The 24,036-nt window shown below is 41.2% G+C and overlaps 1 protein-coding gene across 8 annotated transcripts in view; it reads right to left on the bottom strand.

Annotated features, from left to right (window-relative positions):
* The window catches only part of LOC141107939 (leucine-rich repeat and fibronectin type III domain-containing protein 1-like protein), a 920,596-nt gene that overhangs the window by 289,831 nt on the left and 606,729 nt on the right, over nt 1-24,036 (bottom strand). The gene's annotated exons all lie outside the window — the stretch shown is intronic.

Raw genomic sequence — 24,036 nt, 5'->3', positions numbered from 1 at the left:
ACACAGAATTGTTGACATTTTTGCAGATGTATTAAAAAAGAAAAACTGAAATATCACATGGTCCTATATATTCAGACCCTTTGCTGTGACACTCATATATTTAACTCAGGTGCTGTCCATTTCTTCTGATCATCCTTGAGATGGTTCTACACCTTAATTTGATTCCAGCTGTGTTTGATTATACTGATTGGACTTGATTAGGAAAGCCACACACCTGTCTATATAAGACCTTACAGCTCACAGTGCATGTCAGAGCAAATGAGAATCATGAGGTCAAAGGAACTGCCTGAAGAGCTCAGAGACAGAATTGTGGCAAGGCACAGATCTGGCCAAGGTTACAAAAAAATTTCTGCTGCACTTAAGGTTCCTAAGAGCAAAGTGGCCTCCATAATCCTTAAATGGAAGACGTTTGGGACGACCAGAACCCTTCCTAGAGCTGGCCGTCAGGCCAAACTGAGCTATCGGGGGAGAAGAGCCTTGGTGAGAGAGGTAAAGAAGAACCCAAAGATCACTGTGGCTGAGCTCCAGAGATGCAGTCGGGAGATGGGAGAGAGTTGTAGAAAGTCAACCATCACTGCATCCCTCCACCAGTCGGGGCTTTATGGCAGAGTGGCCCGACGGAAGCCTCTCCTCAGTGCAAGACACATGAAAGCCCACATGGAGTTTGCTAAAAAAAACACCTGAAGGACTCCAAGTTGGTGAGAAATAAGATTCTCTAGTCTGATGAGACCAAGATAGAACTTTTTGGCCTTAATTCTAAGCGATATGTGTGGAGAAAACCAGGCACTGCTCATCGCCTGTCCAATATAGTTCCAACAGTGAAGCATGGTGGTGGCAGCATCATGATGTGGGGGTGTTTTTCAGCTGCAGTAACGGGACGACTGGTTACAATCAAGGGAAAGATGAATGCAGCCAAGTACAGGGATATCCTGGACGAAAACCTTCTCCAAAGTGCTCAGGACCTCAGACTGGGCCAAAGGTTTACCTTCCAAGAAGACAATGACCCTAAGCACACAGCTAAAATAACGAAGGAGTGACTTCACAACAACTCCGTGACTGTTCTTGAAGGGCCCAGCCAGAGCCCTGACTTAAACCCAATTGAGCATCTCTGGAGAGACCTAAAAATGGCTGTCCACCAACGTTTACCATCCAACCTGACAGAAGTGGAGAGGATCTGCAAGGAGGAATGGCAGAGGATCCCCAAATCCAGGTCTGAAAAACTTGTTGTATCTTTCCCAAAAATACTCATGGCTTTATTAGATCAAAAGGGTGCTTCTACTAAATACTGAGCAAAGGGTCTGAATACTTAGGACCATGTGATATTTCAGTTTTGCTTTTTTAATAAATCTGCAAAAATGTCAACAATTCTGTGTTTTTCTGTCAATATGGGGTGCTGTGTGTACATTAATGAGGAAAAAAAATGAACTTAAATGATTTTAGCAAATGGCTGCAAAATAACAAAGAGTGAAAAATTTAAGGGGGTCTGAATACTTTCCGTCCCCACTGTATTTTATCACTCGAATTAACACCCTCTCATCTCCTCATCCCTCTCACCTCTCGTCTCCATCAACCATACCACCAAACTTTTTGAGATGGGAATGAAGGACACCAATTAGCAAAAGTACATAGGCATAGGGCACACCCCCTGCCCCAACTCCTTAAAGGAGAATTATACAAAAAAAGAAAATTAGTTAAACTCACAAGTGTTTATTTTTACCACTACTATTCCTTTATATTGGCTTTTATAATTTACAAATGCAGCAATTTAGAAACTGGATGAAAGGTTCAGCACTGGGAAACACTTTCTGAAATATAAATAATGTATTTTATATACAACTATACAGATCGGACAAAAATGAGGGATAAATGAGGAGGAAAGCAGGACAGAGAGACTTTGTTCCAAATCAGGGACAGTCCCTCATAATCATGGACAGTTGGGAGCCATGCCATCGACTATTCCCTACTTTTAAGGTAGAACTATATGCAAACTTTTTTTTTTTTCATTTTGGATAAGTAAGGGAGGGTTATAACCCCCTTTCAGATTTTTTTTCACCATCTGTGTCCCATTGAGGAGATTATCCTTCACTTTCTGTCTCATAGCCCAACAGGAAGTGAGAGGAAATCTCTGCAAATTAGGGGAATCCTTTGGGGACCTCCCAGGTCACCAGAAATATTGTTCCCATTGTAAGATTACCCTTCTATTACTTTACTGGGGACAACCCAAAATCTGGGATTTTCTTAACGTTCAATGATAACGGTAAACAGGACACATAGAGAGGATGATACCGGGACACAGACAGCAATAAAAACTGACAGGTGTTCTAACCCCTTCCTCCTCTACCCAAAACTAAAAAAAAGGTTTTGCCTTTAGCCCCCCTTGACACTGAATGTGGCCTTGAAATTGCGCTACTTCAGCACGTTTTTAAAGCCACCGGTCAGTGCGATTTCAGGTGCAGCTTGCCAACATCTGTGTGATTTCATACATAGATGCCAATGCAAGTCATACATGAAATCGCCAAAAATAGTTCAGGAACATTTTTCAAATCAGTGCAAGTCAAAGTCGCACCAATTTGAACAGTTCCATAGGCACAAATAGGGTGTGACTTGTCATGCAATTTTGATCTGTCGAATCGCAACGGTGTGAACAGTGGCTTAGTTATACTTCAGTTCTCTACTTCATCCTCCGCCACCTCCACCCACTAGCTCACTGACTGTCCAGGAGATTGCCAATCACTTATCAAATAATATTGATACAATTTCTGATGAGATCTCCTCTGCACAAATACCTCCACCATTTAACACTCCATGTCCACAGGCATATTCAGTACTTCCCTCATTTAACCCACTTTTTTTTAATGCCCACCTAACCATCTTCCTCCTGGACCTTGCAAATGCTATGGTCACCCTCTGGCTCTATCCTACACTTTCTAACTCACATCTCTCCCTCTTGTCTGGCATCTTCCCCAACTCTTTAAAACATGCACTAGTCACTCCCATACTTAAAAAGCCCTTGTTGGAGCCCACCTATCTTGACCTACAACCGATCTCCTTGCTCCCCTTTATCTTCAAACGCCTTGAATGCCTGGTCTACAAATTACTGAGCTACTACCTCACTGAGAATAACCTTCTAGATCCCCTGCAGTGCAGATTTCACCCTCAGCACTTCATAGAAACCGCTATCCAAAACTCACAAATGGTTTACTAATGGCTAAAACCAATGGTCACTATTCTGTACTACTACTTTTGGACCTCTCTGCTGTCTACAATTGATTACACCCTCCTTCTAAAAAAAACTCCACTCCTTTATTCTTTCTTTACTGTACTCTTCCTTATTCTGTTGGGGTCCCCCAAGGTTCTATTCTTTGACCTCTCATTCTCAATCTGCACCTCCTCTTTGGGTCAGCTGATAGCTTCCCATGACTTTCAATACCATTTATATGCTGATGATATTCAACCCTATCTCTCTACCCCTCAGTTTGCTCCTTCAGTCTCCTCGCGCATCACTAATTTACTGACAGACATATCAGTCTGGATGTCACAGAATTTCCTCAAACTGTTTGTCCAAAACTGAGCACATACTATTTCTTCTCCCACGTGCCCCTTCCCCTGACTTCTCTATCAAGATTAATGGCACATCAACTCATTCCCACATACCAGGGTGCTATGTGAAATCCTTGACTCTAAACTCTCCTTTCGTCTCCACATCCTATCACTGTCCAAATCTTGCCACCTCCGCAACATCTCCAAAAAATGTCCCTTCTTAACCATTGACACCACAAAGCTTCTAATTCACTCCTTGGTTATCTCTTGCCTCGACTACTGCAACTCCCTCCTTATTGGCTAACCCTTACACAGGCTATACCCCCTTCAGTCCATCATGAATGCTGCTGCCAGGCTCATCCACCTTACCGGCCGCTCAGTGTCCTCCACCCCTCTTCCAATCCCTCCATTGGCTTTCGCTCACTCAACAAATAAAATGTAAAATACAAACAACTTACAAAGCCATCCACAACTCTGCCCCCACTTACATCACTAACCTAGTCTCAATACACCAACCAAATCATTCGTTCCGTTCCTCCCTTGTAACTTGCTCCAATGCTGGTCTCCAGGACCTATCCCAAGCCTGGAGCTCCCTCTCCAATCTATCCAACTATCTCCTACTCTGTACACTTTTAAACGACTTTTAGATGATCCCTGAAAACCCTTCTCCATAGCGAAGCCTATCCTGCCTCCACCTAACAGCTATACTTGTATTTTCTCTATCAGCTCATCCTCCACAGTTATTACCTTTTTGTATCACTTAATCTCCCCTTTTTGTATGCTCTAACAAGCAGGGCCCATTGATTCCTCCTGTATTGACTTGTATTGCAACTATACTGTCTATCTTCATGTTGTAAAGTGTAAACTTTCAACGCTATATAAATTCTGTATAAAAATAATAATACTACTTAAAGTTCATCTCCAGGTAAAAAAAAAAAAAAAAAAACCCTGTATCCCTCCACCCACTTATATACTACCAAAAAAAGCCCTCTTTTCACTCTGTCACTTCTCCTGCATCTGGTCTGCTAAGGAAACTCGTGATCCAGAGTTGCATCACCACGTCACTGTTGATGTCTAGATCTGCAAGGACCTCGCTCGTAAGACAGTCCACTCTGAAGAGGAAGTAGAGAAGACTCAAAGCCCAGTGCATCGGATGACCACGGATTTAGAAGAGTATTTGGTACCATATATTTAATTTTGAATTGCTTTAGCAATTAGCTAGGAGGGGTGGGAGTATTGTATATACTGTAGGCGAAAAAACTTCCCTGACTGAACTTCAACTTCAATGTACCTGTTTCCACTGTGCTATCCAATGTTCTAATATGAAATAATAAGTATATTTGTGCCAAATCTACTATTGCATCTGTAACACTTATTTCCTCACCTGTGCAGCTTCTTGTGCTTTTAACACATGCAACGTGCTGATAAAGTGTTGATGGCTTAATTTTAGGTTTTTCTCGTGGAACTGTTTGTATAAGTGTGATTATGGCACTATGGCTTAAGTGCACTGTATTTCTCAAGAATACAGCCTGTTGCTGTTTACATTTAAATTTTACAAACACTGTATATCTAAAAATTGTAAAGATTAGTCTGCTGTTATACAGAATACTTGAAGACAAACTCCATCAAACCTTTACTTTTTGCTTTGGATAGAGTAGGGAAGGGTTAGTACCCCTGCCAGGATTTTACTGCATTCTGAGTCCCCGTTGGAAGATTTCCTCTCACTTCCTGCCCCAATGACAGGGAGACATGAGGTGATAGGTAATCTCTCCAACAGAGACAGCAACAAACACATTTGTTATGATACTGGAGGGGAAGGTTAGAACCTCAGTTAAACTGTTTGTTACCCCAGCATTTCAAATTTCTGATATGTGCCTGCTGTACCATGTACTTGTATGAAAAAGTTCTCTTTGTATTGCTTCCCTTGTGTGAAATCCCTGGTGATCCCGCCAATCCCTCTGCTTTCCTATTAAAAACTGACCACACTAGGCAGGAGAGCTCACTTTTGTCAGTTCTCTAGCTGTGCTGGGAACTCAGCCCTCTCTCTTCCAATGATCAGACTTGTTCTGACACCCCTCCCACACAGCCTATTACTGGGATGCTCAGTGTACTGCTGCTTCTCCTCCCCCAGTTCTTATACAGCTGAGAACAGAGGGAATGTGATCACTTATAAAAAGGGAAGACAAGTATTTATAATGTTTTCTTTTATGTCTATACTCAAATGTTTGCCTATCACTTCAATTTTAAACTGAATGGGTTGTTTAACAAAGTGATCGTTTACAATCACAAGTTTTTATCGCTTGTGATCACTTCTATCCTGGGGACCCCCAGTTCTTTTCTGTTGTCTTGGTGTCACAGACAGAAATAAAACCTGTTACCTATTGCCACTCTATTCAAACCTAAAAATAAATGTTGGCTGTAGTCAGGCCTTAAGCTTACATCAAGAACTGCTAGCTGTCAGTAAATTCTAAGTCTTGAAGTGTTCTAAGAGGGCTCTAAGCTGTCTAGATGGTAAGCAAAACTGTTGCAGAAAATAAAAAGTTATTTAAAATAGCAGTGAGTTTTATGGAGAACACGTTCTCAGAAAGATCACAAAACACAGAATTAATCATTAAAACATTTCTCTGTTTGCAAGGAACTACTCGGAGACACATTCTTCAAAAAAGCCTTGAAATATTATCTTAATCCAGGCAAATTTGAAAAATAAAAAAATTCTGATGTCAAGACCTTATGTGTTTCTTTGTTCTAATTATGCAATTAATTATTAGTAGCTCTTCCAATTATGGAAGAACTGTTGCTAGTCCAGACCAGAAGCAAGGTTTCTTAGGTAAGTGTTCCAATGTAATAGTTTACTATTGTTGCCCTTAGCCTCTGGGTGTAAATATGCATATATTTAATAACTGGTGACAGAAGTATATCTGTTCCCTTGTTGTTATCTTACATGCACTATACCAGATAGTTCAGTCTGTGACACATTGTGCATGTGTAGAAGTCAGCTTGCTGTATTTTTGTAGGTAAACCTGTTTATTGAAATAAAGTTAATATGCAGATCTTGTTAGTCTAGTCAATCCTGTCCCTTCTGGTCTGGGATTCTATAGCTACTTTTAGCTCAGGGCTCAATAACTGCAAAGGCTAGAGCCAAGTTGGGCATCCAATGGCCACTTCTGGTAGTGTGGCAAATTAGAAACTACTCAGGACTAAGATGCAGAATAGTTAGGCTAACTGAGTTACAGTGCCACACTACAGCTTCTGCTGGAGAGAAGCTGCTTTCCAGGCTGGTTGGAGGATCTTCATATCACCACTGATCTGGTCTTCAGGTCTCTGACACAAAGACAAATGCCACATCGCAATCATCCTCAGGGGCCCCTTCAATTGAACTTTGCTGCACCATTCTTCTGGAGGTATCTTTATTAAAAACAATATCTTTATTAATAACTATATATACCCGGGTATATGTGCACGATTCCACCAGGACTCGGTTGGGCCCTATGCTGATATTACCTGTTTGCACATTGGATGCATGTACTATTGCTAATAATTTAGTGCATAAAGTTCATATTATTTCCATTCTGGTGTACATTTATATATTTATGGTTCATGTTAAATGCTGGTTGCTGTAGTTCTTCTGTTCCCAATTACTTAGATTTGATTACTGATTAATTTTCCAAGAATGGAATCCTATCTGTTCACAGAAGACCTGTCCTGGGTGAAGGCCCTGCCAACTTTTTTATCAAATTCATGCTTTCACTTAGCTAACGTTCTGGTTCTCCTTTTTACCTGGTTGAGTAAGGCTGACCTAACATATAAGTGAGTTTGCAGGCGACACTGGGTGTTCAATCTGCAATAATTATTTGTTCCCAAAAAGAGTGTCCTAACTAGCCAATTTAAAAGTTTTGTAGTTTCGTATGTATTTTTTATATTTATTATGATAATAAAAAATATATATTTTAGTCAGGGAAATAGGAAGTATGGTATAAGGATAGTTTGCATGATCATTCTCACAAACCTATCTCTACACAGCCTGTTGGATTAAAAAAAAACTGTACTTTACAGATCTCAATAGCTCCAGCTTAAATTCAAACCCTGAAGTGGATGACTCATCCCTTATTGGAGTTTTACTCAGACAATACATCCTCAGGCTAAGCAATCCCTGCTGTGCTCCGTTTTTAGTTAGCCCATAGTTAACATTGTTTGCCCATAAAATCCGGGTAGTTTAAAGAGTGTTCTGCAGAATTAATGTAGGTTTTCTTTCCAGTTATTTGCAGAATGTTCTGCATCTACTGTGGCCTTGGTTTTGTTTTAATCTCAATGTGTCCTTTAAATAGGTTAGTTATAACATTTATAACTAACTTGAGTGCATAATTAAATGAAAAGAAGAAACTATCACCAAATAATGAGCATCAGTCATAAATGCTCGTTACTGTCAGATAGGTAATCCCTCCTCCCTCTATTCCCTGCTGGCCACATCCCCTTTACGTAATAGACCTGCATCTTATTATTTCTAGACTAATTACTTCTGAAAAACTGTGCGCCTTGATACTTTTATGTATGGATGTTTTTTTTTGTGTTCTTGCTTTAAAATGAGAGGTTATGTAGCTTAAATGAAAATTTGTTAATTTATCTCTTTGATTCTCTGCAATGATCGCCCCTGAAGAGTTAAAATGTCTGATGTTGAAGTTGGGAAAGAAGTTCCAGAGGTGGCTTCAAAGTGAATGAATTAATGGAAAAGACTTTGGTTACCAGCAACCTACGAGAGCAGCTATTTATGCAGACAAGAAACATTTCTGGTATCTCAATTTTTGTGTTGTACACCTCACTAATCATTTATTAATATTTTCATAGTAGAATTTAAAAAGGGGTTTAAAGAGAACCAGTCACCAGCATCCCCAACCCTTTTGTTTACATTAAGCTTTTGGAACGGAATCTTCCGGCCAACAGCTGAATGGGTCTAGGGATAGAGCCCTGTGCGAGAAGCTTTCATATATACGATAGTGTCCCAGCACAGACATGCCCTACTCTGAGCACTGCCATCATTTTCCTGCTCAAAGATGGTCTTAATTATTGCCAGTTTCCTAATCAAACTTGAGGTAATCCTTTCAAAATCCATTGCCCTACTCCCTAAATGTGTCGCTCCTATCAATAATAATACCCAAACCGGCAGCAATGTTTGCCTGAGGCTGGATTCACACTTAATTTGGATGCGTCTCACAGCAGGGGGTCCGGTTCATCCCCATTTTCTGTTTCAGGGAAGAATCAGGCCAAATTTTTCCCTGAATTTGGACCTGAAACGGAGCCAAAGACGCACAGGACTCCTGTGCAATCCCCTCCAGACATGTGTGAACCGGCTCCATAGAGAGCCGGTCACAGTCTCCTGTCATGCGAATTGGATGTGGAGAAACCCAGCCTGTTAAAGGTGCTGATAAAGAAGAGAACTACTCTCAGATTGCTGTCATTAAAGCCCAGCTCAAGGAAACTTGAAAATCCTCCCTTTTTATATATTCATATATTCGTCACTGTTAGAAGCAGAGAGACTTTGTGTTAATTCTCAGACTATGCTGGCTTTTCTCCCCTGTAAATGCATTTAGGAGTTGTGTGTTAATGTCCAGGTACTGAAATATGCAGAGTGCGCCTACCACCTAGAGGTCTTAAAGCAGCCGACGTACAATGATGGTGATTCGCCCAGGAGAGCCAACCTGCCACAGTACAACTGCGGCAGATGGTCTTTAAGTGGTTAAAGGTGGAGTTCATCACTGGGTGCTCTGGTTCAAATGACCTCCAGCCATTGAAAACGCAGCTCCAAGAAAGATGTAGCTGGTAACTTCAGATTTCCATGAAAATCTTTATTTGCTAGGGTCAAGAAGGTCAAGAATAAAAACAGCTGATGCGTTTCGGCATACAGCCTTGCTCACAGCATATTCCCAAAGTGATTGAAAGAACATTCATACTACATACCTCATATGGGGAAGAACACTGTCAATAAAACAATTATTCAACAACTATTATAAAAAAAGGCAGATGACAGAAAAAAGAGATACTGGATACTATTCATATCAGATGTGGGCTTACAATACTATGAAAACATTCAGCATATCAAAAAGACTCCATGCATAACAATAGACTTGTGCAAGCTGGTATCTAGATTTTGTTGTAGGGCACAACATCAAAGAAAGCATTCCATTAATAAAAGCAAATTTTTAGGCAGTATAAAATTGATAGCTTGCCACAGATTGAATGGTGATATTTAACATTAACTTACAAAATGGCTTGTGCTGCAATACTATATTCAATTTTATTTATGAACATTTTTTGAACATTTTATTTCTAAAAGACGATATAATGGTATTCATGTTTTCAGGTTTACTTGATGCACCTGAGGATTGGTTCTTCCCATAAAAAAATCCCAGCAGCAATGAACTTCTCCATGTGCCCTTGAGATACTAACCAGCCCTGAGGAGTGCTAGCTCCATTTAGTCTGCATGTAATCAATCAGAGAGTGGGTTAGGGCAGCACAGCACAATATACATGAACACAATAATAAGTCTTCATGGGACATGCAGAGCTTTGGCTGGTTATGGTCTTACATCAGTTATATCTTTCTACAGAGAGTCATTATTGTGACCGTTTCCTCTACTTTCAGTTGTCTTATTAAGTTGCAGCATGGTAGGATTTCTGTCTCTAAAGCCACACAGCTGTCTTCACCCTTGGTAACACCCTTCTGCTGCTATCACCTATTTTACACAAATCCAAAATGACTTATTTTACATACATTTTTAGGATCAGCTAAGATAGTTGTGGTGTTAACAAACGCATGTTAAGTTTTAGGTTATTGTTACTTGCATTACGGTGCCCATTTATTTGAATGGGCTGCCAATGCAATGGAAAACAAAACCAGAGAACTCCCTGGTCAACTTACTGACCAGCCTGCAAACAACCAAATTATCCTGCCTAACAGTATGTGTTAAAAACAGGGGTTTAGTCTGCACACATTTGCAAATAAATGTGAAGGCTACAAAGCCCCCTCAAGAGCTCTGTAGCTTGTATTTGCAAGCGTGTGCAGTTTAAACCCCTGTTTTAACGCATACTGTTAGACAGGATAATTTGGTTGTTTGCAGGCTGGTCGGTAAGTTGAGGTTGTAATTTCTCTGGTTTTGTTTTGCATGTGTTGACCTTCCACGTGCTCCTTGCTGCAAAGGCCAGTTATAGGTGATGGTAGTGGCCATTTGTTTGTACTGCCAACGCAATGAACCTGCACCATTTTTTCCAATGCAGCACACTTCAAACACAGTAGTGTTTTACCATGCCTTGCTTTTTAAACAAAGGCACTCTACCATCCTTGAGTGGGCTGTATCCTAGTTTATTTTTGTATTACACACCCACTTCTGTAGTGCTAGCAGGTATAGCCTACGTAAGAGTGGCAGCACTGCTTTAAATTCAGGGGCTGACACACCATAACAGGAGCCTGCATTAGGTGGGGGGTTTTTGGCAGGTTTTGGGAGAAAACTGTAAGTGCAGATACATTTATTATTAAATGCTGCAGAATATTTGTTTTGTTAATGGGAGACCAACAAGTAAATACTGTGTAAGTAAATGTTATATGCGATAACTGGACCAGTTATCCCACCAGTTTGAACAACCTAAGGCCCATCTCCTTGCTTCCGCTTACCTTCAAACATTTAGAATGGCAAGTTAGCAACAATCTGAGCTGCTACCTTACTGATAACCACCTTCTCGATCCCTTACAGTTTGAGTTTTCTTCTCAACACTCCATAGAAACTGCCCTTCCAAAAAAGGACCAACTAATTGCTAAAACCAATGACCACTAATAATACGCATACTATTAGACTTTTCTGCTGCCTTTGACAGAGTTGACCACCTGCTTCTCTTAAAAAAAAACTCCATACCCTTGCTCTTTTCTGGTTCTCCTCCTACTTATCTTATCCCTCCTTCAGTGTTTCCTACAAAGCCATCTCTCCCTCTCTTCTTCCTCTCTCTGTAAGGGTCCCCCATGTTCTATCATTAGGCTCCTTCTATTCTCTATCTACACCTGCTACCTTGGTCAGTTGGTAACCTTGCGTGGTTTTCAATACCAACTCTATGCTGATGACAAGAAAATCTAGCTCTGTACTCTTCAGCTCACCCCTTCAGTCTGCTAGCATATTACCAATTTAATAACAGACATATAAGTATGGCTGTCACACCACTTTCTAAAACTGAGCTCATAATATTCCCCCAGTTGCCTCCTCTGCCAACTTTCAATGAGATCAATATCGGCTATCCTTTGTTCCCCTCATGCCAGAGTTCTAGGTGTAATCCCAGTCTGACCTCTCTCTTTTAGCTCCACATCCAATCACAGGTCAAATCGTGCCACCTTGGCCTCCATCGTATTTCCAAAATACACCCCTTCTTAACCAACACCACAAAGGTTTAGATTCTCGCACTTGTTATCACTCACCTCAAGAACTGAAACTTGGCCTCAAACATGAAAAATGTATTTGCACAGACATAGTAGGTAAGGTTGAATGAAGACAATAGTCCATCCAGTTCAACCTGTGTAGGTGTGACTATCCCCTAGTTTCAATCTATCATGAATGCTGCTGCCAGACTCATCCACCTTACCAGCCACTCAGTGTCTGTCTCCCATCTCTGCCAATCCCAACACTGGTTTCTGCTAGCCTAATGGAATCAAAATACTAACAGAAGCATACAAAGCCATGCAAAACTCTTCCCCAGACCAAATGAGGGGAACTGATGTAAGCACAGCCGAACAATGGTGCCCGTTTTTGGTCCCTCCACTGCCTAACTGACAAGACAGTTAGACTCAATAAAAGCCAAAAAAGGAAATACAAGTTTGAAAATGTATAAACCACCTTCAGTTTTGTACCTGGTCAGCCATAGACCAGACCCCACAACTAAACTTAAACTTTTTCAGTTTCCTTTTTTTTTTTTTTTTAGTTTCCTTTAAACTTTTTCATTTTATTTATTTAGAAGATTGGGCATGGATCACATTCAAGCAACTGACTGGGGCATTTTATTAAGAAATAAGAGAAATCACTTTGACAAAATAATAAATAAAAATAATTATTTTACTGTATATTTATTTTCACCCCAATTCTCACTTTGATGTTCACAAATGTACATGTTGATGTTAACGAAAATGAAAATTTACTCAAAACCCTTTTATTAAAAAAAAGCTTCCCATTTTAAAGTTAATAGTTTTTCACTTTGAGCTTAAAACTCTATACACAAATGATTTTCAATATACCTTAATTAATTTACTTAGATTTTAAAAAGCTTTAGTCCAGATTTTTTAATTACAAAGTCTTAATCAAGTCCTCAAACTAATCTGGCATAACTTATCTCCTTCTATACTTAGCACAGACAAGGAATCCAGCCTGTCTTGTGGCATTGTTGTTCTATTGGGGTTTTTTAATCTAGCTGGAAGACTAAGGTAAGATAAGCTCCACAGAAGTAAATGGGTCTGTAATGTGCCTGCACAGAAGAAGAGAAAGGACTTTCGGCACTGGATATAAATAATGGAGGCCTGTGGCAATTTGATCTTGGCAAGTATACATCTATAGGAAGGGAAGGGTGGGCTTGGTTAGCCCAGGACAAAGAAGGACATGATACCTAGAGAAAAAAACCCCTTTGGTGCCCGAAGCAGGTGCTTACTTTCATTAGTGATTATTTACAGCTGTGCTCTGCTCTAAGTATTTCACCAATCTTGTCTAAAAATATCACTCAAACTATCCTCTCTACTCTACACAAAGACCAGTCACTCTCCAGCTCCCTCATTGTCCTTTCCAAAGCTCATGCCCATGACTTCTTCAGAACTTTTCACATCCCCTGGAACTCCCTACACCTATGGCTATCTCCTACTCTGTTCGCTTTTAGGCGATCCAGAAAACCCATGTCTTCAGGAAAGCCCATCCCTCCTCCAACTAGCAAAACCTTTTTCAACCAGGCTGCCCAGGCACCCAGGGGTGCCTTCAGGTCTCATTAGGGGTACCTTAGTAAAACGTCTAAAAACTGCCCAACGATTGTATACAAGTCAGCAGGTATATCAAGCCTGCCTTTAATTTACACCATTACAACCTTCCAGCTGCCAGCGTCCCAACAACCAATCACTTCGTAGGTTGATAAGGAGGACGTTGTCTGCCCCCAATGCAGGTCATCACTTTATTTATCAGTAACTCTACTGCAGCCCTGCTCAACACCTAACAAGAGATACCAGTGCTATATACAGAGGGATATACTGCAGATCATCACTCTATTTATCGGTAACGGTATTCCAGCCCTACTCCACACCTAACATGAGATACCAGTGCTGTATACAGAGGGATGCACTGCAGATCATCACTCAACTTATCAGTTACTGTACTCCAGCCCTACTCAACACCTAACAAGTGGTACCAGTGCTGTATACAGAGGGATGCAACGCAGATCATCACTTTATTTATCAGTAACTGTACTCCATCCCTACTCAACACCTAACAAGTGGTACAAGTACTGAATACAGTGGGAAGCACTATTGCACTACAGATCATCACTCTATCAGTAATTGTACGCCAGCCCTTCTCACCAACTAACAAGAGGTACCAGTGCTGTATAAAGAGGGATATACTGCAAATCATCACTCTATTTATCAGTAACAGCAAGGAAAATATGGCATGTTTTATCAGACGTGCTTCTGTTTTCTTGTAATCGGTTATAGGAGTGTTACATGGTTACAGGGAAAAGTTGCTCGCTGTCAGTGGCAATGTGCTGCGGTGGGGGGAAGGCACAGGAGATCCCTGACTCATACTTCCTTATTTCCTAGACTGGCAGAAAAAAAATAAGTACTGTTACTTACTGGTTTTATTTAACAGTTTGTTGTATGGGGGACAGATAGCAGGCAGGGTCAATATGCTTCATCATGCCAAACCTCTGTCCTCTCTTGACATGCTCTTTGTTACCACAGTTCAGGTAAAAGGCCTACTGGGATATATAGTCAGGGGACCTACACCCATTTTACAGGAAGAAGCTATTGGCCTACTCATGGGATTTGCATATGTGCCTGTAGCATTAAAATGTGGAACAGGTTAATGGTATCAAGGGATGAAAACCTTTAGAGCAGTTAGAGGGAACCTGGAAATCCCCTTCTTGTATAAGAGGGTCCATACCGTAAACAGCTCCTGGACTCTAGGCGTACATAAACAAAAAATATATTAAAAAGCTGTCTTTAGATGTGGTGTGTGCATTTGTTTTCTTTTTTCAGAGTATTCCCCTTTATTTTCACAGATGATCCTGTCAGTAACACATTTCTTGTTCTAGGATGACAATGCTCACCTAGCAGCATTGTCACCTAGGACCTTAAAGCGGACTGTCACCAGAAAAAAAAAAAAAAGTTTCCTCCTGCCTCCCTCCTCCCTTCCCATCCCCTTTCCCACAACTGGCTAATCTTTTTTTTTTTTTTTAACAGTTCTGGCCTTTTTAATGCAGCAGTGCAACACATCCTATTTTCTTGCCTATTTCGAGAATGACTTCTCCCCTTTGCCTCTTGGGATGTCCATGTCACACATCCCAGGAGGCAGTTTTACTGACTGACACATATGGCAGTGGGATTCCACAAATACGCAGTTGTGCTACAGGTTTTCAGATATCAAGGTTCCAGATATCCTGATTGTGTGCACATGCACAGAGAAACTCCCTGCTTGCGCTTATGTGCCGCAGGTTTCTGCCAGGTCCCAAAGACCTGGCAGAGGCCTTCAGCACATATGTGCATGCATGAGATATTCAAAGATGGCAGCATAGGAGAGGAGGGGCAAGGCAAATATATTGGGGTAGTGAAGTTCCTCTTTAAGTACGTTAGGGCTACAAAACACTTCCATTTCTCCTCATCTCCATAACATAGCAGGAGGTATACTGTACTCCCAACTTCCTTTTGAGATAAAACTGCACAGGGCAGCACTGGCAGATTAATGGGTATTTTTGTTGCATATACCAAACAAACACAACAAAAAATCTAATATATATATATTTGACAGACCAAAGGGATCAAATAGGTGAAGTTCATTATTAGGGTTTATATATACTTTATTTGAACTTTAAGCTATCTTCTTCACATATCAAATACAGCACTAACTACTGGTGAATTCTGCTGTTTTGTCCCAGCTGTAATAAAAACACAATTCTCTATGGGAACCAATATATTTTTATGGTCGACTAGAGTCTCCCAATTCTAAAAGGCCCTTATTGCTGAGAGTGAAAAGGGGTTATTGCTTTAGTTTACAAAAGGTACAGACCACCTTGGCATACCGGATGAATATAGACAATTTTCATTCCTTGGTAATTCCCTTATTCCTAAAATATTTACAATCCAAAGAACTTGTTCATCATTCACAAAATTGTGTATGTGAGAAGGTAACACTGACCATCGTATTCCTATTATACTTATATTTCCATGTATCTGGGTCCCTTTACCTGTACTTGTTGGCAAACCTTTAGAAAACTATGGGAAATCTCTGGAATGCAGTTCCTGGTAATTTGCTCAGTACTAGACTAGATGACCAGGTAGGAAGATATTTATGCAAATTGATGTGCTGTAGCTCAGTCTGGTAGTACAGTTGCTAGTATCAATCAACACTAAACATATGGAACAATCTGCTCGCTATTGCGTAAAGCAGCCTTTTTCAACCATGGCGCCTTGAGGTTTCTTCAGGGGTGCCTTAGCAAAATGCCCAAAAATGTTATACAAGCCGGTGTGTGGATGAAGCCTGCCTTTTAGTAAATCACAGGTTTTCATTGTGCGCCATTGCAACCTTCTAGCTGCTGGCACCCTAATGACCAATGGCATCATCAGTTGATAAGGAGGATGTCAGTCGCCTGCATAGCAACTTTGTTTGACCCCTTCCTGCCTCTCTCCATCAGTGTTGGGGTCACATTAGCTGAGTGATGGAGAAAAACTAAGGGAGAAAAGAAATATTGGAATACCGGTCAGTTTGCAAAAGTGTATTTGCTTTGGAAGAATAAATCACCTTTAATGTTGGGTGTTCTACATGTGGATGTAGCTGCATTATGTAAAACTATTAGAATAGTTTTTACATTTTGAAATGGGGTGCCGCAAGAATGTCCATCATTTTTAAAGGGTGCCTCGAGATCGTCCATCATTTTTAAAGGGTGCCTTAACTGAAAAAATGTTGAGAAACACTCGCGTAAAACTACATAAGTAGTATAAGACAATGCTCCAATCATTTGTAATTAATTGCTACTACATGCGACTAGTGTAGCTTGCATGATAAGGAAGCAGTTGTTACATCTATTTAGCTACTCTTAGTGGTTTATTACTGTAAATGTCCATTTACATCCAACTGTCATCCTTTCTGATCCACTAGATGGATGGGGAACGGATCCCCCATTTGTCTATTTTTAGTGAATAGGATCAGATGTCAGTGAGTGGCAATAGACACATGTCTGTTGACATCCACCGCTCCATAGAGGGCAATGGATGGTCCTATTGGGTCCGCCTAAAAAACTGACTGCCTATGTGAAAGGGGCCTAATATGCCCTGTACACACGACTGGACTTTCTGCCAACAAAACCGTGGATTTTTATTCGAAGGTTGTTGGCTCAAACTTGTCTTGCATACACACTGTCACACAAATGTTGGCCAACGATTGCGAACGTGGGAACACGGTGACGTACAAGAAGTAGGTTGAGCCGATAAAAAGGAAGTTTGATAGTCATGTGATATCTCCATTATGAACGCTAGTTTTACAAGACCGAGCGCTTCCGGCTCGTACTTGATCCGGAGCATGCATGAACTTTTGCGTGCGGACTTGTATACACACAATCGGACTTTCCAACAACAAAGTTTTGTTGGCGGAAAATTTGAGAACCTGCTAGCCAACATTTGTTGGTGGAAAGTCCGACAGCAAATGTTCGATGGAGCATACACACGGTCGGACTTTCAGCCAACAAGCTCACATCCAACATTTCCTGTCAGAAAATCTGACCGTGTGTACGTGGCATTAGAGTTTGTGTTTCTATTTTTGGACATTAATGGATGCAGCCATCTGCATGAGCTTGTCTCTATAGACTTTAATGTAAAAGTCATCTCAATTTAGTCTTTAAAGCAGACAACTACTCCATTTGGGCTTTTGGAAAAAAAGCCACCTATACCCAGTACTGCATGACCCCACCTGCTCACCGAATAATCGGATTGTAACTTGGCACAGTGTGGGCAATGGATTTCCATTCCGTTCTTCCAGTGATCTGAGGCAGGGTGTTGGCCAGGGAACCCAGACTTCGAGCAAATCTTACTGTGAGGGACCATTATCAGGAGTCACTGTCACTTTGTTCTTAATAGGCAAAGTCTAATTTTCCTTATAGCAAGGAAAACTAACTTGCATAGAGAAGGATAATGTACTTTTCATTTTATCTTTTGTAATTTTAATGCTTCAAATGCCTCATTTTATACCAGAAAGACATAGTTACATAATAGGTGAGGTTGAAAAAAGACACAAGTCCATCAAGTCCAACCTATGTGTGTGATTATATGTCAGTATTACCTTGTATATCCCTGTATGTTGGGGTCATTCAGGTGCTTATATAATAGTTTTTTGAAACTATCGATGCCCCCCCCCGCTGAGACCACCGCCTGTGGAAGGAAATCCTTGCCTACACACGATCGCACATTCCGACAACAAAATCCATGCTTTTTTTCCGATGGATGTTGGCTCAAACTTGTCTTGCATACACACGGTCACACAAATCTTGTCGGAATTTCCGAACGCCAAGAACGCGGTGACGTACAACACATACGACGAGTTGAGAAAAATGAATTTCAATAGCCAGTGCAGCTCTTCTGCTGGATTCCGAGCATGCGTAGAACTTTGTACGTTGGAATTGTGTACACACGATCGGAATTTACGACAACGGATTTTGTTGTTGTAAAATTTGAGATCCAGATCCGTCAGATCCGACAGAAAATGTCAGATGGAGCCTACACATAGTTGGAATTTCCAACAACAAGCTCCCATCGAACATTTTCCGTCGGAAAATCCAACCGTGTGTACGCGGCATTACAGTAAAGAACCCTCTACGCAGTTTAAGGTTAAACCTCTTTTCTTCAAATTTTAGTGAGTGGCCATGTGTCTTATTAAACTCCCTTCTGTGAAAAAGTTTTATCCCTATTGTGGGCTCACCAGTAGGGTATTTGTAAATTGAAATCATATCCCCTCTCAAGCATCTCTTCTCCAGAGAGAATAAGTTCAGTGCTCACAACCTTTCTTCATAACTAATATCCTCCAGACCCTTTATAAGGTTTGTTGCCCTTCTTTGTACTCGCTCCATTTCCAGTACATCCTTCCTGAGGACTGGTGCCCAGAACTGGACAGCATGCTGCAGGTGATGCCAGACCAGAGTCTTGTGGAGCCGGAGAATTATCTCTTTATCTCTGGAGTTAATCCCCTTTTTAATGCATGCCAATATTCTGTTTCAGCAGCAGCTTGGCATTGCATGCCATTGCTAAGCCTATCATCTACTAGCACTCCCAGGTCCTTTTCCATCCTAGATTCCCCCAGGGGGTTCACCCCCGAGTGAGTAGATTGCATTCATATTTTTGCCACCCAAATGCATAATTTTACATTTTTCTACATTAAACCTCATTTGCCATGTAGTTGCCCACCCCATTAATTTGTTCAGATCTTCTTGCAAGTTTTCCACATCCTGCGGAGAAGTTATTGCCCTGCTTAGCTTAGTATTGTCCACAAATACAGAGATTGAGCTGTTTACCCCATCCTCCAGGTCAATTATGAACAAATTAAATAGGATTGGTCCCAGCACAGAACCCTGGAGGACCCCACTACCCACCCCCGACCATTCTGAGTACTCCCCATTTATCACCACCCTCTGAACTCGCCCTTGTAGCCAGTTTTCAATCCATACAGTAAACGTTTATGGGGAACTGTGACACGTTAAATTTAGTCCAGCCAAAGATGTACAAAAAATACAGTTTGCCTTGGGTAACCTTCTGAAAATGCTAGTTCACTCAACTGCCTAAAACAACTATGTACTGTATTGTAGAGCAGAAAAACTGGGTAAAAGTAATGCGCATTTAGAGTAGTTCAGTTTATTACATTTAGTGTTCTTTTAGTGTTCTTGGTTTTTTTTTTTTGTTTTTTTTTTTTTTTTTTTACATTTGATCGTTATTTGTGTACACTTGCCTATACCATTGACTTCAATTTATTTTCTCCCACTTATTACATGTTTACTTCACATTGTATTTAAACTGTAACAATGCATTTCTCTTATTTGCCTATTTTTTGTATTTAATTAAAAAAATCAAAATAATTTAGTTTTGTTTTGGCACAAACTCGAGTCCAAAAAAGTTGAATGAAACAAATAAAAGCCCATTGCACCCTTAAAAACCTTACCATAATTAACAACCACCTTTACCAATGAATTCAATGCATTTTTTCCTACGTACTGTATTACAGGTTTATTTTAAATTGGTATTAAAACCAAAAAAAAACATTTATCATATTGTAGCCTACCAATTCTTATTTGTAATGGCTGCATTCGTTTTCTTTTTAGCTGTTTTTCCTTTATTTTCACATGGTGATCCTGCCACTAAGTCTGTTTTTCAACAGAACAAGCTGTCCTGCAAAATGGTTTGGTTAAGAGGAGGTAGCAGGAGACAAACCACTTACCACTGACAGGGGTGCTTACAGTGATCAGCTTTTATTTATCTAAAACCCTTATCCCAAAATAAAAGAAAGAAAAGAAAAAACTGTTGCTGTAACTGCTAGTGTAACCGTAGTGTGAGCTGTAGTCTGGCTTCAAGTTGTTATTGTATCTAAATCTGCTAGTCCATCTAACACTCCCCTCCCCCAGACTGACAGTGCTGCTGTCCAAAGGTGCCCCCTGTGCTCCTTTATCCAGAGTGGGGGCACTCTAATACAGGAGGTCTGTTAGATCATCCGGTGAAAACAGAAGGAAAAAAGAATTCAAAAAAGATAACTTATGCAGCCAGCACTCTAAAGATTGGTAAGCCGCAATAAGTTGTTACATTTTTGGTTTTGCGTTCAATACCACTTTAAAGCGCGGGTAAACCCCAACAATACATTTCTCCTAAAGTGTTAAAAATTATGTGAACTGATACTTTCCTGTGCTCCCTGTCTGCGTATAAGAAGGGGTTATGGAGATGCTGTATTCTTTGTAATCTATCAGAAATGAAGTAAGCAGAGCTGACACCACGTGCCTAGAAATTGAAAACTCAAAAGAAACTTTTGTCAGCTCAAACAGGACGGTAGAAGCACACTATTCTACTGGCACATCAACAGTTACAGTATTTTCTTGTACTTTAAGTAAGTTTAAAGGGATTAAACATGGAGAAATGGGCAAATATTGCCAATGCTTTTTTTTTGCCTTCAATTACACCTGAAGTAAGCAGCAAGGTTGTGTTTTGCATTGTTAAAGCCGGCCATGTATGAATCGAAAACCAACCGGTTCAGTAGGGACCAGCCAAATTTCAAACCATGTATGGGCAGGGTGGTTGTAAAGAAGTTGATCTACTGAACGACTTCTGTACAACCACATCTGTTGGATTTTTGCTGCTAGATCAGCGCTGACAGGCTGATCAAGTGTAGTCTGATGGTGGGGAAGTCTTCCCACTGTCAGAACACATAGGCAAAGCAGGAGGATTCCCTCATCCACATCAAATGTGTGGATGGAGGAATCAGGTCATTTTTTCCATTCAACCTGTTGGTTGAATGAAAAAAATGACTAATGTATGGGGTTCAGGGCCACTGATAAGGCAGTACAGTCATCCCTTCTGTACTGGGCCCAGGTCCCGTCAGTTCAAAAGGGGGGCCTGGGCACCTGCTGAGCAGGAGGGCCATCTGTACTGCCTTGCTGCAGACAGACACTGGATCCTCTTCTGCCTCCTCCTGCAGCGCTGCCGGCTTCTCCTCCAATCCCTCCAGCTGTGCTGCAGGGGATCAGTTCTAGCATCTATGTCCCCATCCCCCTGTTTTCTGGGCCCCCTGTGTGCCCCTTTTACCCGCAGTGTTGCCAGCTGCCCTCCTCTACTCTCCCACTGGTAGCTGCTGCGGACACACAAGGAGATGTTTGAGCAGTGGCGGCCCACTAATCTACATTAATTATACATGCAGGGCGTCGGACGCATAGATTTCAATGGTTGTTTTTTTAGTTTTTTAAGCACATGATTAGAGCCTGAGGCTCTAATTGTCTTAAAAAAAAGTGGGCTTGGGGCGCAGCGCCCTACGCCCTGAGCCCACACAGTTGTGTGACAATAACAAAATAAATTGCCGCCTACCCGTCCATCTCCCGTTCGGGGGCGGAGGGGGGTTTGTGGCGTTGGCGTGCCCGCCCCTCAAAATAATGAGCACCAGCCGCCACTGTGTTTCAGTATGCAGAGTGGGGGGAAGGGGCCAGTAAATATTATTTGATATTTCCTGGGGGTAAGGGGGAGCGGGGCGCTGTTAGGTAGGCAGTATGGGTCCCTATGATTTCTAACAGCAGCCCTGTATGGGTTGCCGTCTATGGGCTGCTTTCATGGCAGCCACAAAGTGAGATTTGTTCCAGTATTACAAAAGATTGGAACTGGCCGCATTGACGGCACATTCTGCTATCCTGGCTCAATCTACATGATAAACAGACCAGTACATAGACAATTTTTATTTACATTGACATCCATATGGTAAAATGGGTTGAACATATTACATTTTGTATACATTCATGCGATTGATAAGTTTACCATTAAATAAATATATGGAAGCTTTGATGTTGCAATACATTCAGGTTCTGTCGGGAAGGGTTCAGAGCAGTGAGACAGATCTATGAATTAAACATTCCCTAGTACCTTACAATGGAGGAGGTTTATGAGTTATCCACTGCCTATAACTACATCAAGCTCCAGACTGTAAAATAAGCAGCTCAATTATTAAACCCTTCCCTTAAATCATTCTACACACACACCAACCGTGTGAAAGAAAAATCATACTTTTTAAAAATGTAACTAGCGTTATAAAGATGAGATACAGATTGCACATTGACCTGTAATTGAGTCTTGGTTACTTTGAAAGGTTTGAGTAACCCTTTGATCTATCGGTGATCAAATGAAGTCAATGTTTAATGTGATGGTAAATCTGGTATAGCGAGCATCCACAATTAAGGAGGTGTCACCTTCCCAAACTTTGAAGTCTGACTTTGCTTATCAAAACCGAAAGAGGAAAGTTGGTTTAAGGGGAAAATTTAAATAGGAGAAGGGAGTTCAGAATCAATTAGGCCCCAAAAGTCCTTGAAAATGTATTTCAAAAGCACAAGTGGAAATAAAGGGAGTGACTGTAATCAAAAGCAACAACAAAAAAAATATCACAATTGTAAAATGGTTTATTCTTCAGATGGAAACAAAATTGGCACAACAGCAGGCACTTCATGGGAAGTTTAAAATCAATATTCCGGCATCCAACTTAAATGCCAACATAAAAATTTGTGTTTTGTGATATGGGGTGATTAGACTCAGAGGTGATGAGCATTTTAAGTGAGACAGGAACTATAGTCAAGGACTTGGTGACCCACTTTTATTCAAAAGGAAATACAAAGTTCATAAACTGGTTGCCCATGCAGAGGTTCTTCTCCAGCAGATATAAAAAACAAATGTTAGCCCACCTGGCTACAGGTTCCTCAGGCTCCCTCAGCTTTTTTTTGTCATAGAACCTTGCTGTATTGGCCAACTCCTGGCTTCCTGATGGGGTTTGCCAAGCACCCCGTGTTCTCACACACTTTTTGGGGACTCAGACTCCCTCTAGCCCCTCTGAACTCCCTAGTCTCTTCAGTTTTCCCAAACTCTCTGGACCCATGTAGCTGTCCCGAGTTTCCCAGTCCTATGGCCAAAAGTGCCCCCAACATGCGGTCTCATCTTCTGATCAAATCACCCCTCTAGGCTGGAGCACACAGCTATCTTCACACACAGGCAACTGCCCTGACCTCTCATCAGATCTGGCTTATAACAACTCTGCATACTTGTGCACTCACACAGGCTGCAGGCATCCAGGAAAGCTCGGACACAGGATTGAAGATTCCGTCCCACCTAAAACACTTTGGAACCCTCAAGATCCAGGCCCCAATCTGGGACTACCAAACCCTGGGAAACCCTAAAGCACAGCTTTCTCCGCTCATAACACTCTGGTGCTTCACATTATGCCTTAATGCGAATCCTGTGTGATTTCTAACTTTATTACCCAGTCTCACATGGTGGCAGGGCGTGATGATCTCACCGCTTAGCTTCGCCCACCGCAATCCACGGATGTCTGTGATATGCTCTTAACTTTATCTTGTTTGTGAGTACATGCATTTTTATCTTTTAGCCACTCGCTGAAAAGCCGCCGTCATTATACTGAAGCAGGTCAGCACGATCCCGCGAACTGTCGTAGCTATACGTCGGTTCCTTTAAGCGGGATAGCAGATGCGCGCACCCGCTGCAGTGCAGGGGTG

This window comes from Aquarana catesbeiana, linkage group LG09 (assembly GCF_042186555.1).
Source record: "Aquarana catesbeiana isolate 2022-GZ linkage group LG09, ASM4218655v1, whole genome shotgun sequence".
NCBI lineage: Eukaryota > Metazoa > Chordata > Amphibia > Anura > Ranidae > Aquarana > Aquarana catesbeiana.
The sequence above is the reverse complement of the archived record's forward strand: the minus strand, read 5'-3'. Positions and strand labels throughout refer to the sequence as shown.